This window comes from Somniosus microcephalus, chromosome 18 (assembly GCF_052327205.1).
Source record: "Somniosus microcephalus isolate GS21.2 chromosome 18, FLI_Smic_1.0, whole genome shotgun sequence".
Lineage (NCBI taxonomy): Eukaryota > Metazoa > Chordata > Chondrichthyes > Squaliformes > Somniosidae > Somniosus > Somniosus microcephalus.
Window position 1 is genome coordinate 75,860,687 of NC_141004.1, and position 16,266 is coordinate 75,876,952.

Here is a 16,266-nt window from a genome sequence, read left to right on the forward strand (position 1 = left end):
GTAGGGGATTCTATCATAAGGGGAACAGATAGACGGTTCTGTGGCTGTAGACGTGACTTCAGGATGGTTTGTTGCCTCCCTGGTGCCAGGGTCAAAGATTTCACTGAACGGCTGCAGGGCATCCTGAAGGGGGAGGGTGAACAGGCAGAGGTCGTGGTTCACATTGGGACCAACGACATAGGTAGGAAGAGGGATGAGGTCCTGCAGCATGAATTTAGGGAGCTAGGTAGCAGATTAAAGAGTAGGACCTCAAAGGTTGTAATCTCTGGATTACTCCCAGTGCCACGTGCTAGTGAGTATAGGAATAGGAGGATAGAGCAGATGAATGCGTGGCTAATGAGTTGGTGCAGGAAGGAGGGCTTTAGTTTCCTGGATCACTGGGCCTGCTTCTGGGGAAGGTGGGACTTGTACAAGTCGAACGGGTGGCACCTGAACCAGAGCGGGACAAATATCCTTGCGGGGAGGTTTGCTAGCACTGTTCAGGGGGGTTTAAACTAAAATGGCAGGGGGTTGGGAACCTGAGCAGGGAGACAGAGGAAAGGAAAACAGGGATAAACACAAAAGATAGGAAGGAGAAAAACAAAAGTGGCAGTCAGAGAAATCAACGGTTTAAATCAAACGTGGCCACAGTAAATAATAATTCTAATAGGCCTAAGAGCGTTAAAAAAACAAGCCTGAAGGCTTTGTTTCCTAATGCGAGGAGCATTTGTAATAAGGTGGCTGAATTGGCTGTGCAAATAGAGGTAAACGAATATGATTTGGTTGGGATTACGGAAACATGGCTCAAGGATGGCCAAGACTGGGAACTCAACATCCAGGGGTATTCGATATTCAGGAAAGATAGGCAAAAAGGAAAGGGAGGTGGGGGAGCATTACTGGTTAAAGAAGGGATTAATACAATTGAAATGAAGGATATTAGCTCTGATGATGTGGAATCTGTATGGGTAGAATTGAGAAATACTTAGGGGGAAAAAAACATTAGTGGGAGTGGTATATAGACCTCCCAACAGTAAGGCAGAGGTTGGGGATGGCATTAAAAGGGAAGTTAAAGAAGCGTGCATTAAGGGCACAGCAGTCATCATGGGTGACTTTAATCTACATATAGATTGGGCCAACCAAATTCGTAACAATACTGTGGAGGAGGAATTCCTGGAGTGTTTATGGGATGGTTTCCTGGACCAATATGTCGAGGAACCAACCAGAGATCAGGCCATCTTAGACTGGGTATTATGTAACAAGAAAGGATTCATTAGCAATCTTGTTGTACGAGGCCCCTTGGGTCAGAGCGATCATAATATGATTGAATTCTTCATTAAGATGGAGAATGAAGTAATTGATTCAGAGACGAGGGTCCTCAATTTAAATAAAGGAAACTACGATGGTCTGAGGAGCGAATTGGGTAGAATTGATTGGGGAATGTCACTCAAAGGGTTGACGGTGGATAGGCAATGGCAAACATTCAAAGACCGAATGGATGAGCTACAGAATTTGTTCATCCCAGTTTGGCATAAAAATAAAACAAAAAAGGTGACTCAACCGTGGCTAACAAGGGAAATTAGGGATAGCATAAGATCCAAGGAGAGGACATATAAATTGGCTAGAAAAAGCAATAATCCTGAGGATTGGGAGCAGTTTAGGATTCAACAAAGGAGGACAAAGGGATTACTTAAGAAAGGGAAAATAGAATATGAGATTAAGCTAGCTGGGAACATAAAAACTGATTGTAAAAGCTGTTATAGATATGTGAAAAGAAAAAGATTGGTGAAGTCAAGCGTAGGTCCCTTACAGTCAGAATCAGGGGAATTTATAATGGGAAACAAGGAAATGGCAGACCAACTAAATACATACTTTGGTTCTGTCTTCACAAAGGAGGACACAAATAACCTCCCAGAGATGCCAGAGAACATAGGGTCTAATGAGACGGAGGAACTGAAAGAAATCACAATTTGTAGGGAAATGGTGTTAGGAAAATTGATGGAACTGAAGGCCGATAAATCCCCAGGGCCTGATGGTCTACATTCCAGGGTACTTAAGGAAGTGCCCCTAGAGGTAGTAGATGCATTGCTGATCATCTTCCAGAACTCGATAGACTCTGGAACAGTACCCATGGATTGGAGGGTAGCTAATGTTACCCCACTATTCAAAAAAGGTGGTAGAGAAAAAGCGGGGAATTATAGACCGGTAAGCCTGACATCGGTAGTGGGGAAAATGCTAGAGTCTATTATAAAAGATGTAATAGCAGAGCACTTGGAAAGCAGTGACAGGATCGGACAAAGTCAACATCGATTTACAAAAGGTAAATCATGCTTGACTAATCTACTGGAATTTTTTGAGGATGTAACTGGTAAAATAGATAAGGGAGAACCAGTGAATGTGGTGTATTTGGACTTTCAGAAGGCTTTCGATAAGATCCCACATAAGAGATTAGCATGCAAAATTAAGGCACATGGGATTGGGGGCAAGGTATTGACTTGGTTAGAGAACTGGTTGGCAGACAGAAAGCAAAGAGTTGGAATAAACGGGTCGTTTTCTGAGTGGCAGGCAGTGACTAGTGGGGCACCGCAAGGATCGGTCTTAGGACCCCAGCTGTTCACAATATATATTAATGAGCTGGACGAGGGAATTGGATGTAATATCTCCAAATTTGCAGATGACACAAAGCTGGGTGGGAGGGTAAGCTGTGAGGAGGATGTCGTGAAACTCCAGTATGATTTGGACAGGTTGGGTGATTGGGCAGAAACATGGCAAATGCACTATTATGTGGATAAATGTGAGGCTATCCACTTTGCTGGCAAAAACAGGAAGGCAGATTATTATTTGAATGGCAATAGATTGGGAGAAGGGGAAGTGCAAAGAGACCTGGGTGTTATTGTGCACCAGTCGCTGAAGGTAAGCATGCAGGTGTAGCAGGCGGTTAAGAAGGCAAATGGTATGTTGACATTCGTAGCAAGAGGTTTCGAGTACAAGAACAAGGATGTCTTGCTGCAGTTGTACAGGGCCTTGGTGAGACCGCACCTTGAGTATTGTGTGCAGTTTTGGTCACCTTACTTGAGGAAGGACGTTCTTGCCATGGAGGGAGTGCAGCAAAAATTCACCAGGCTGACACCTGGGATGGCAGGAATGACGTACGAGGAGAGATTGTGTCGATTGGGCTTATACTCACTGGACTTTAGAAGATTGAGAGGGGATCTGATCGAAACTTATAAAATTCTGTCAGGTCTGGACAGACTAGATGCAGAAAGGATGTTTCTGATGGCCGGGGAGTCCAGGACCAGGGGTCATAGTCTAAGGCTAAGGGGTAAGCAATTTAGGACTGAAATGAAGAGGAATTTCTTCACCCAGAGAGTGGTGAAACTGTGGAATTCTCTGCCACAGAGGACAGTGGAGGCCAGTTCATTAAATATATTCAAGAAAGAGTTGGATATATTTCTTGAGGCTAAAGGGATCAAGGGATGTGGGGAGAAGGCAGGGACAGGATACTGAATTTGGATGATCCGCCATGATCTCATTGAATGGCGGAGCAGGCTTGAAGGAACGAATGGCCTACTCCTGCTCCTATCTTCCATGTTTCTATGTTTCAGAGAACACACAGCGCTCACACTGCCGAGTTCAGAGAACGCACAGTGCTCACACTCCCGAGTTCAGGGAAGACACAGCGCTCACACTCTCGAGTTCAGAGAAAGCACAGCACTCACACACCCGAGTTCAAAGAACGCACAGCACTCACACTCCCGAGTTCAGAGAACGCACAGAGCTCACTCTCCCGAGTTCAGGGAATGCACAGCACTCACACTCCCGAGTTCAGGGAACGCACAGCGCTCACACTCCCGACTTCAGAGAACGCACAGCGCTCACACTCCCAAGTTCAGATAATGCCCACGCTCAGACTCCCGCTTTCAGAGAACACACAGCGCTCAGACTCCCGATTTCAGAGAACATACAGCGCTCAGACACCCGAGTTCAGGGAATGCACAGCGCTCACACTCCCGAGATCAGGGAACGCACAGCGCTTACACCCCCGAGTTCAGAGAATGCACAGTGCTCACACTCCCGATTCAGAGAACACAGAGCGCTCACAATCCCGAGTTCAGAGATCACACAGCCCTAAAACGCCTGAGTTCAGGGAACGTACAGCGCTCACACTCCCGATTCAGAGAACGCACAGCGCTCACACTCCCGATTCAGAGAACGCACAGCGCTCACACTCCCGAGTTCAAAGAAAGCACAGCGCTCATACTCCCGAGTTCAAAGAACGCACAGCGCTCACACTCCCGAGTTCAGAGAACACACAGCGCTCACACTGCCCAGTATAGAGAACACACAGCGCTCACACTCCCGAGTTCAGAGAATGCACAGCACTCACACTCCCGAGTTCAGGGAACGCAGAGCGCTCCCACTCCCGAGTTCAGGGAACGCACAGCGCTCACACTCCCGAGTTCAGGGAACACACAGCGCTCACACTCCCGAGTTCAGAGAACACGCAGCGCTCACACTCACGAGTTCAGAGAATGCACAGCGCTCACACTCCCGAGTTCTGAGAAAGCACAGCGCTCACACTCCCGAGTTCTGAGAAAGCACAGCGCTCACACTCCCGAGTTCAGGGAACGCACAGTGCTCACACTCCCGAGTTCAGAGAATGCACAGTGCTCACACTCCCGAGTTCAGAGAATGCACAGCGGTGACACTCCCGAGTTCAGAGAACGCACAGCGCTCACACTCCCGAGTTCAGAGAGCGCACAACGCTCACTCTCCTGAGTTCAGAGAACGCACAGCACTCACACTCCCAAGTTCACACAATACACAGCGCTCACACTCCTGAGTTCAGAGGAAGCACAGCGCTCACACTCCCGAGTTCAGAGACCGCACAGCGCTCACACCCCCGAGTTCAGATTAGGCCCAGCGCTCACACTCCTGAGTTCAGAGAATGCACAGCGCTCACACACCCGAGTTCAGAGAACACACAGCGATCATACTGCCGAGTGCAGAGTTGATGGAGCGCTCACACTCCCGAGTTCATACAACGCACAGCGCTCACACTCCCGAGTTCAGAGAACACACAGCACTCACACTCCCGAGTTCAGAGAACGCACAGCGCTCACACTCCCGAGTTCAGAGAAGGCACAGCGCTCACACTCCTGAGTTCAGAGAATGCACAGCGCTCACACTCCCAAGTTCAGAGAACGCACAGCGCTCACACTCCTGAGTTCAGAGAACGCACAGCGCTCAGACTCCTGAGTTCAGAGGACTCACAGCGCTCAGACTCCCGAGTTCAGAGAACGCACAGCGCTCACACTCCCGAGTTCAGAGAACGCACAGCGCTCACACTCCCGAGTTCACACAATACACAGTGCTCACACTCCCGAGTTCAGAGAACGCCCAGCGCTCACACTCCTGAGTTCAGAGAATGCACAGCGCTCACACTCCCGAGTTCAGAGAACGCACAGCGTTCACACTCCCGAGTTCTGAGAAGGCACAGCGCTCACACTCCCGAGTTCAGAGAATGCACAGCACTCACACTCCCGAGTTCAGAGAATGCACAGCGCTCACACGCCCGAGTTCAGAGAATGCACAGCGCTCATACTTCTGAGTTCAGAGAACGCACAGCGCACACACTCCCGAGTTCAGAGAATGCACAGCGCTCACACTCCCAAGTTCAGAGAACGCACAGCGCTCACACTCCTGAGTTCAGAGAACACACAGCGCTCACACTCCCGAGTTCAGAGAACGCACAGCGCTCACACTCCCGAGTTCAGATAATGCCCACGCTCAGACTCCCGCTTTCAGAGAACGCACAGCGCTCAGACTCCCGATTTCAGAGAATATACAGTGCTCAGACACCCGAGTTCAGGGAATGCACAGCGCTCACACTCCCGAGATCAGGGAACGCACAGCGCTTACACCCCCGAGTTCAGAGAATGCACAGTGCTCACACTCCCGATTCAGAGAACACAGAGCGCTCACACTCCCGAGTTCAGAGATCACACAGCCCTAAAACGCCTGAGTTCAGGGAACGCACAGCGCTCACACTCCCGATTCAGAGAACGCACAGCGCTCACACTCCCGATTCAGAGAACGCACAGCGCTCACACTCCCGAGTTCAAAGAAAGCACAGCGCTCACACTCCCGAGTTCAAAGAACACACAGCGCTCACACTCCCGAGTTCAGAGAACACAGAGCGCTCACACTCCCGAGTTCAGAGATCACACAGCGCTAACACGCCTGAGTTCAGGGAACGCACAGCACAACACACACCAGTTACATTACAACACGCTCCAGTTACATTACAACACAGTCCAGTTACAATACAACACACTCCAGTTACATTACAGGACACTCCAATTACAATACAACAAACTCCAGTTACATTACAACACACTCCAGTTACATTACAACACAGTCCAGTTGCATTACTAGAAATTCCAGTTACATTACAACACACTCCAGTTACATTACAACACACTCCAGTTGCATTACAACACACTCCAGTTACATTCCAACACACTCCAGTTACATTCCAACAGACTCCAGTTACATTCCAACACACTCCAGTAACATTACAACAAACTCCAGTTACATTACAACAAACACCAGTTACATTACAACACACTCCAATTACATTTCAACACACTCCAGTTACATTACAACAAACTCCAGTTACATTACAACAAACTCTAGTTACATTACAACACACTCCAATTACATTACAACAAACTCCAGTTACATTACAACACTTTCCAGTTACACAACAACACACTCCAATTACATTACAAGACACTCCAATTAAATTACAACACACTCCAGTTACATTAAAACACACTCCAGTTACAATACAACAAACTCCAGTTACATTACAACATACTCCAGGTAAATTACAACACACTCCATTTATATTACAACACACTCCAGTTACATTACTAAACACTCCAGTTACATTACAACACACTCCAGTTACATTACAACACACTCCAGTTACATTACAGCACACTGCAGTTACATTACAACCTACTCCAGTTACATTAGAACAAACTCCAGTTACATTACAAGACACTCCACTTACATTACAACACACTCCAGTTACATTACAACAAACTCCAGTTACATTACAACACACTCCAATTACATTACAACACACTCCAGTTACATTGCAACACACACCAGTTACATTGCAACACACTCCAGTTGCATGACAGCACACTCCAGTTACATTGCAACACACACCAGTTACATTGCAACACACTCCAGTTACATTGCAACACACTCCAGTTACATTACAACACACACCAGTTACATTACAACACACTCCAGTTACAATACAACACACTCTAGTTACATTACAACACACTCCAGTTACATTACAAGACACTCCAGTTACATTACAACACATCCATTTACATTACAAAACACTCCAGTTACATTATAGCACACTCCAGTTATATTGCAACTCATTCCAGTTACAATACAACAAACTCCAGTTACATTACAGCACACTCCAGTTACATTACAACACACTCCAGTTACATTACAACACACTCCAGATACATTACGACACACTCCGGATACATTACGACACACTCCAGATACATTGCAACACACTCCAGTTACATTACAGCACACTCCAGTTACATTAGTACCTTCTCCAGTTACATTACAACACACACTAGTTACTTTACAACACACTGCAGTTACATTGCAACACACTCCAGTTACATTACATCAAATTCCAGTTACATTACAACACACTCCAATTACATTACAACACACTCCAGATACATTACGACACACTCCAGATACATTACGACACACTCCAGATACATTGCAACACACTCCAGTTACATTACAACACACTCCAGTTACATTGCAACACACACCATTTACATTGCAGCACACTCCAGTTGCATTACAGCACACTCCAATTACATTACAACACACACCATTTACATTGCAACACGCTCCAGTTGCATGACAGCACACTCGAGTTACATTGCAACTCACAGCAGTTACATTGCAACACACTCCAGTTACATTGCAACACACACCAGTTACATTACAACACACTGCAGTTACATTACAACACACTCCAGTTACATTACAAGACACTCCAGTTACATTACAAGACACTCCAGTTACATTACAACACACTCCAGATACATTACGACACACTCCAGATACATTATGACACACTCCAGTTACATTGCAACACACTCCAGTTATATTACAACACACTCCAGTTACATTGCAACTCACACCAGTTACATTGCAGCACACTCCATTGCATTACAACACACTCCAATTACATTACAACACACACCAGTTACATTGCAACACACTCCAGTTGCATGACAGCACACTCCAGTTACATTGCAACACACACCAGTTACATTGCAACACACACCAGTTACATTACAACACACACCAGTTACATTACAACTCACTCCAGTTACATTACAACACACTCCAGTTACATTACAACACACTCCAGTTACATTACAACTCACTCCAGTTACATTACAACACACTGCAGTTGCATTACAACACAGCCCACTTGCATTACAACACACTACAGTTACATTGCAACACACTCCAGTTGCATGACAGCACACTCCAGTTACATTGCAACACACACCAGTTACATTGCAACACACTCCAGTTACATTGCAACACACACCAGTTACATTACAACATACTCCAATTACTTTACAACACACTGCAGTTACATTACAACACACTCCAATTACATTACAACACACTCCAGTTAAAATACAACAAACTCCAGTTTAATTACAACACACTCCAGGTAAATTACAACAAACTGCAATTATATTACAAAAAATTCCAGGTACTTTGCAACAATTCCAACTTACATTACAACACACTCCAATTACATTACTACACACTACAGTAATATTACAACTCACTCCAATTACTTTACAACACACTGCAGTTACTTTACAACACAATCCAATTACATTACAACACACTCCAATTACATTACAACACACTCCAGTTACATAACAACACACTCCAGTTACATTACAACACACTCCAGTTACATTACAACAAATTCCATTTACATTACAACAAACTCCAATTACATTACAACACACTCCAGTTACATTACAACGCACTGCATTTACATTGTAACAGAATCCAGATAAATTACAACACACTCCAGTTACATTACAACACACTCCAGTTACATTACAACACACTCCAGTTACATTACAACACACTCCAGTTGCATTACAACACACTCCAGTTGCATTCCAACACACTCCAGTTACATTACAACACACTCCAGTTACATTACAACACACTGCAGTTACGTTACAACACACTGCAGTTACGTTACAACACACTTCAGTTACATAACATCAAATTCCAGTTACTTTACAACACACTCCAATTAAACTACAACACACTCCAGTTACATTACAACACACTCCAGTAAATTACAACATACTGCAATTACATTACAAAAAATTCCAGTTTTTTATTCTTCTAGAAGAAACATAGAAGATAAGAGCCCTTCGAGCCTGCTCCGCCATTCAAGGTGATCATGGCTGATCATCCAAATTCAGTACCCTGTCCCTGCCTTTTCCCATATCCCTTGATCCCTTTAGCCTCAAGAAATATATCCAACTCTTCCTTGAATATATTTAATGAACTGGCCTCCACTGCCCTCTGTGGCAGAGAATTCCACAGGTTCACCTCTCTCTGGGTGAAGAAATTCCTCCTCATTTCAGTCCTAAATGGCTTACCCCTTATCCTTAGACTATGACCCCTGGTTCTGGACTCCACGACCATCAGAAACATCCTTCCTGCATCTAGTCTGTTCAGACCTGACAGAATTTTATAGGTTTCGATGAGATCCCCTCTCAATCTTCTAAACTCCAGTGAGTATAAGCCCAATTGACACAATCTCTCCTCATACGTCATTCCTGCCATCCCAGGTATCAGACTGGTGAATCTTCGCTGCACTCCCTCCATGGCAAGAACGTCCTTCCTCAGGTAAGGTGACCAAAACTGCACACAATACTCAAGGTGCGGTCTCACCAAGATATGTACAACTGTAGCAAGACATCCTTGTTCCTGTACTCGAAACCTCTTGCTACGAAGGCCAACATACCATTTGCCTTCTTAACCACCTGCTGCACCTGCATGCTTACCTTCAGCGACTGGTGCACAAGGACACCCAGGTCTCTTTGCACTTCCCCTTCTCCCAATCTATTGCCATTCAAATAATAATCTGCCTTCCTGTTTTTGCCACCAAAGTGGATAACCTCACATTTATCCACATTATAGTGCATTTGCCATGTTTCTGCCCAATCACCCAACCTGTCCAAATCATACTATAGTTTCCCGACATCCTCCTCACAGATAACCATCCCGCACAGCTTTGTGTCATCTGCAAATTTGGAGATATTACATCCAATTCCCTTGTCCAGATCATTAATATATATTGTGAACAGCTGGGGTCCTAGGACCGATCCTTGCAGTACCCCACTAGTCACTGCCTGCCACTTGGAAAACGACCCATTTATTCCAACTGTTTGCTTTCTGTCCGCCAACCAGTTCTCTATCCAAGTCAATACCTTGCCCCCAATCCCATGTGCCTTAATTTTGCACGCTAATCTCTTATGTGGGACCTTATCAAAACCCTTCTGAAAGTCCAAATACACCACATCCACTGGTTCTCCCTTATCTATTTTACCAGTTACATCCTCAAAAAATTCCAGTAGATTAGTCAAGCATGATTTACCTTTTGTAAATCCATGTTGACTTTGTCCGATCCTGTCACTGCTTTCCAAGTGCTCTGCTATTACATCTTTTATAATAGGCTCTAGCATTTTCCCCACTACCTAAATCAGGCTTACCGGTCTATAATTCCCCGCTTTTGCTCTACCGCCTTTTTTGAATAGTGGGGTAACATTAGCTACCCTCCAATCCATGGGTACCATTCCAGAATCTATCGAGTTCTGGAAGATGACCAGTAATGCATCTACTATCTCGAGGGCCACTTCCTTAATTACCCTGGGGATTTATCGGCCTTCAGTCCCATCAATTTTCCTAACACCATTTTCCTACAAATACTGATTTCTTTCAGTTCCTCTCTTTCATCAGACCCTATGTTCCCCGGCATCTCTGGGAGGTTATTTTTGTCCTCCTTTGTGAAAACAGAACCAAAATATGTATTTAGTTGGTCCACCATTTCCTTGTTTCCCATTATAAATTCCCCTGATTCTGACTGACGCTTGACTTCACCAATCTTTTTCTCTTCACATATCTATAAAAGCTTTTACAGTCAGCTTTTATGTTCCTCGCAAGCTTACTCTCATGTTCTATTTTCCCTTTCTTAATTAATCCCTTTGTCCCCCTTTGTTGACCCCTAAACTGCTCCCAACCTCAGGATTATTGCTTTTTCTAGCCAATTTATATGTCCTCTCCTTGGATCTTATGCTATCCCTAATTTCCCTTGTTAGCCACGGTTGAGTCACCTTTTTTGTTTTATTTTTATGTCAAACTGGGATGAACAAATTCTGTAGCTCATCCATTCGGTCTTTGAATGTTTGCCATTGCCTATCCACCATCAACCCTTTGAGCGCCATTCCCCACTCAATCCTACCCAACTCGCTCCTCAGAGCATCGTAGTTTCCTTTATTTAAATTGAGGACCCTTGTCTCTGAGTCAACTACTTCATTCTCCATCTTAATGAAGAAGTCGATCATATTATGTTCGCTCTGACCCAAGAGGCCACGTACAACAAGATTGTTAATTAATCCTTTCTCGATATATAATACCCAGTCTAAGATGACCTGATCTCTGGTTGCTTCCTCGACATATTGGTCCAGGAAACCATCCCGTAACCACTCCAGGAATTCCTTCTCCACAATATTGTTACTAATTTGGTTGCCCCAATGTATATGTAGATTAAAGTCACCCATGATGACTGCTACGCCCTTATTGCACGCTTCTTTAATTTCCCATTTATTGCAATTCCCAACCTCCACCTTATTGTTTGGAGGTCTATACCTTGCATTGCTACAAATTCCAGTTACATTACAACACACTCCAGTTACATTACAACACACTCCAGTTACATTACAACAAATTCCCTTTATATTACAACACACACCAGTTACATTGCAACACACTCCAGTTACATTGCAACACACACCAGTTACATTACAAGACACACCAGTTACATTACAACACACTCCAGTTACAATACAACACACTCCAGTTACATTACAACACACTCCAGTTACATTACAAAACACTCCAGTTACATTATAGCACACTCCAGTTATATTGCAACTCATTCCAGTTACATTACAACATACTCCAATTACTTTACAACACACTCCAGTTACATTACAACACACTCCAATTACATTACAACACACTCCAGATACATTACGACACACTCCGGATACATTACGACACACTCCAGATACATTGCAACACACTCCAGTTACATTACAGCACACTCCAGTTACATTAGTACCTTCTCCAGTTACATTACAACACACACTAGTTACTTTACAACACACTGCAGTTACATTGCAACACACTCCAGTTACATTACATCAAATTCCAGTTACACTACAACACACTCCAATTACATTACAACACACTCCAGATACATTATGACACACTCCAGATACATTACGACACACTCCAGATACATTGCAACACACTCCAGTTACATTACAACACACTCCAGTTACATTGCAACACACACCAGTTACATTGCAGCACACTCCAGTTGCATTACAGCACACTCCAATTACATTACAACACACACCATTTACATTGCAACACGCTCCAGTTGCATGACAGCACACTCGAGTTACATTGCAACACACAGCAGTTACATTGCAACACACTCCAGTTACATTACAACACAATCCAGTTACATTACAAACACTCCAGTTACATTACAACACACTCCAGTTACATTACAACATACTCCAGTTACATTGCAACTCACACCAGTTACATTGCAGCACACTCCATTGCATTACAGCACACTCCAATTACATTACAACACACACCAGTTACATTGCAACACACTCCAGTTGCATGACAGCACACTCCAGTTACATTGCAACACACACCAGTTACATTGCAACACACTCCAGATACATTGCAACACACTCCAGTTACATTACAGCACACTCCAGTTACATTAGTACCTTCTCCAGTTACATTACAACACAGACTAGTTACTTTACAACACACTGCAGTTACATTGCAACACACTCCAGTTACATTACATCAAATTCCAGTTACACTACAACACACTCCAATTACATTACAACACACTCCAGATACATTATGACACACTCCAGATACATTACGACACACTCCAGATACATTGCAACACACTCCAGTTACATTACAACACACTCCAGTTACATTGCAACACACACCAGTTACATTGCAGCACACTCCAGTTGCATTACAGCACACTCCAATTACATTACAACACACACCATTTACATTGCAACACGCTCCAGTTGCATGACAGCACACTCGAGTTACATTGCAACACACAGCAGTTACATTGCAACACACTCCAGTTACATTACAACACAATCCAGTTACATTACAAACACTCCAGTTACATTACAACACACTCCAGTTACATTACAACATACTCCAGTTACATTGCAACTCACACCAGTTACATTGCAGCACACTCCATTGCATTACAGCACACTCCAATTACATTACAACACACACCAGTTACATTGCAACACACTCCAGTTGCATGACAGCACACTCCAGTTACATTGCAACACACACCAGTTACATTGCAACACACTCCAGTTACATTGCAACACACACCAGTTACATTACAACACACACCAGTTACATTACAACACACACCAGTTACATTACAACTCACTCCAGTTACATTACAACACACTCCAGATACATTACAACACACTCCAGTTACATTACAACACACTCCAATTACATTACAACACACTGCAGTTACATTACAACAAAGCCCACTTGCATTACAACACACTGCAGTTACATTGCAACACACTCCAGTTGCATGACAGCACACTCCAGTTACATTGCAACACACACCAGTTACATTGCAACACACTCCAGTTACATTGCAACACACACCAGTTACATTGCAACACACTCCAGTTACATTGCAACACACACCAGTTACATTACAACAAACTCCAGTTTAATTACAACACACTCCAGGTAAATTACAACTTACTGCAATTATATTACAAAAAATTCCAGGTACTTTGCAACAAATCCAACTTACATTACAACACACTCCAATTACATTACTACACACTACAGTAATATTACAACTCACTCCAATTACTTTACAACACACTGCAGTTACTTTACAACACAATCCAATTACATTACAACACACTCCAATTACATTACAACACACTCCAGTTACATAACAACACACTCCAGTTACATTACAACACACTCCAGTTACACTACAACAAATTACATTTACATTACAACAAACTCCAATTACATTACAACACACTCCAGGTACATTACAACGCACTGCATTTACATTGTAACAGAATCCAGATAAATTACAACACAATCCAGTTACATTACAACACACTCCAGTTACATTACAACACACTCCAGTTACATTACAACACACTCCAATTACATTACAACACACTCCAGTTACATTACAACACACTGCAGTTATGTTGCAACACACTCCAGTTAAACTACAACACACTCCAGTTACATTACAACACACTCCAGTAAATTACAACATACTGCAATTACATTACAAAAAATTCCAGTTTTTTATTCTTCTAGAAGAAACATAGAAGATAAGAGCAGGAGTAGGCCATTCGACCCTTCGAGCCTGCTCCGCCATTCAAGGTGATCATGGCTGATCATCCAAATTCAGTACCCTGCCCCTGCCTTTTCCCATATCCCTTGATCCCTTTAGCCTCAAGAAATATATCCAACTCTTTCTTGAATATATTTAATGAACTGGCCTCCACTGCCCTCTGTGGCAGAGAACTCCACAGGTTCACCACTCTCTGGGTGAAGAAATTCCTCCTCATTTCAGTCCTAAATGGCTTACCCCTTATCCTTAGACTATGACCCCTGGTTCTGGACTCCCCGACCATCAGAAACATCCTTCCTGCATCTAGTCTGTTCAGACCTGACAGAATTTTATAGGTTTCGATGAGATCCCCTCTCAATCTTCTAAACTCCAGTGAGTATAAGCCCAATTGACACAATCTCTCCTCATACGTTATTCCTGCCATCCCAGGTATCAGACTGGTGAATCTTCGCTGCACTCCCTCCATGGCAAGAACGTCCTTCCTCAGGTAAGGTGACCAAAACTACCCACACTACTCAAGGTGCGGTCTCACCAAGTATGTACAACTGTAGCAAGACATCCTTGTTCCTGTACTCGAAACCTCTTGCTACGAAGGCCAACATACCATTTGCCTTCTTAACCGCCTGCTGCACCTGCATGCTTACCTTCAGCGACTGGTGCACAAGGACACCCAGGTCTCTTTGCACTTCCCCTTCTCCCAATCTATTGCCATTCAAATAATAATCTGCCTTCCTGTTTTTGCCACCAAAGTGGATAACCTCACATTTATCCACATTATAGTGCATTTGCCATGTTTCTGCCCAATCACCCAACCTGTCCAAATCATATTATAGTTTCCCGACGTCCTCCTCACAGATAACCATCCCGCACAGCTTTGTGTCATCTGCAAATTTGGAGATATTACATCCAATTCCCTTGTCCAGATAATTAATATATATTGTGAACAGCTGGGGTCCTAGGACCGATCCTTGCAGTACCCCACTAGTCACTGCCTGCCACTTGGAAAACGACCCATTTATTCCAACTGTTTGCTTTCTGTCCGCCAACCAGTTCTCTATCCAAGTCAATACCTTGCCCCCAATCCCATGTGCCTTAATTTTGCACGCTAATCTCTTATGTGGGACCTTATCGAAACCCTTCTGAAAGTCCAAATACACCACATCCACTGGTTCTCCCTTATCTATTTTACCAGTTACATCCTCAAAAATTCCAGTAGTTTAGTCAAGCATGATTTACCTTTTGTAAATCCATGTTGACTTTGTCCGATCCTGTCACTGCTTTCCAAGTGCTCTGCTATTACATCTTTTATAATAGACTCTAGCATTTTCCCCACTACCTATGTCAGGCTTACCGGTCTATAATTCCCCGCTTTTGCTCTACCGCCTTTTTTGAAT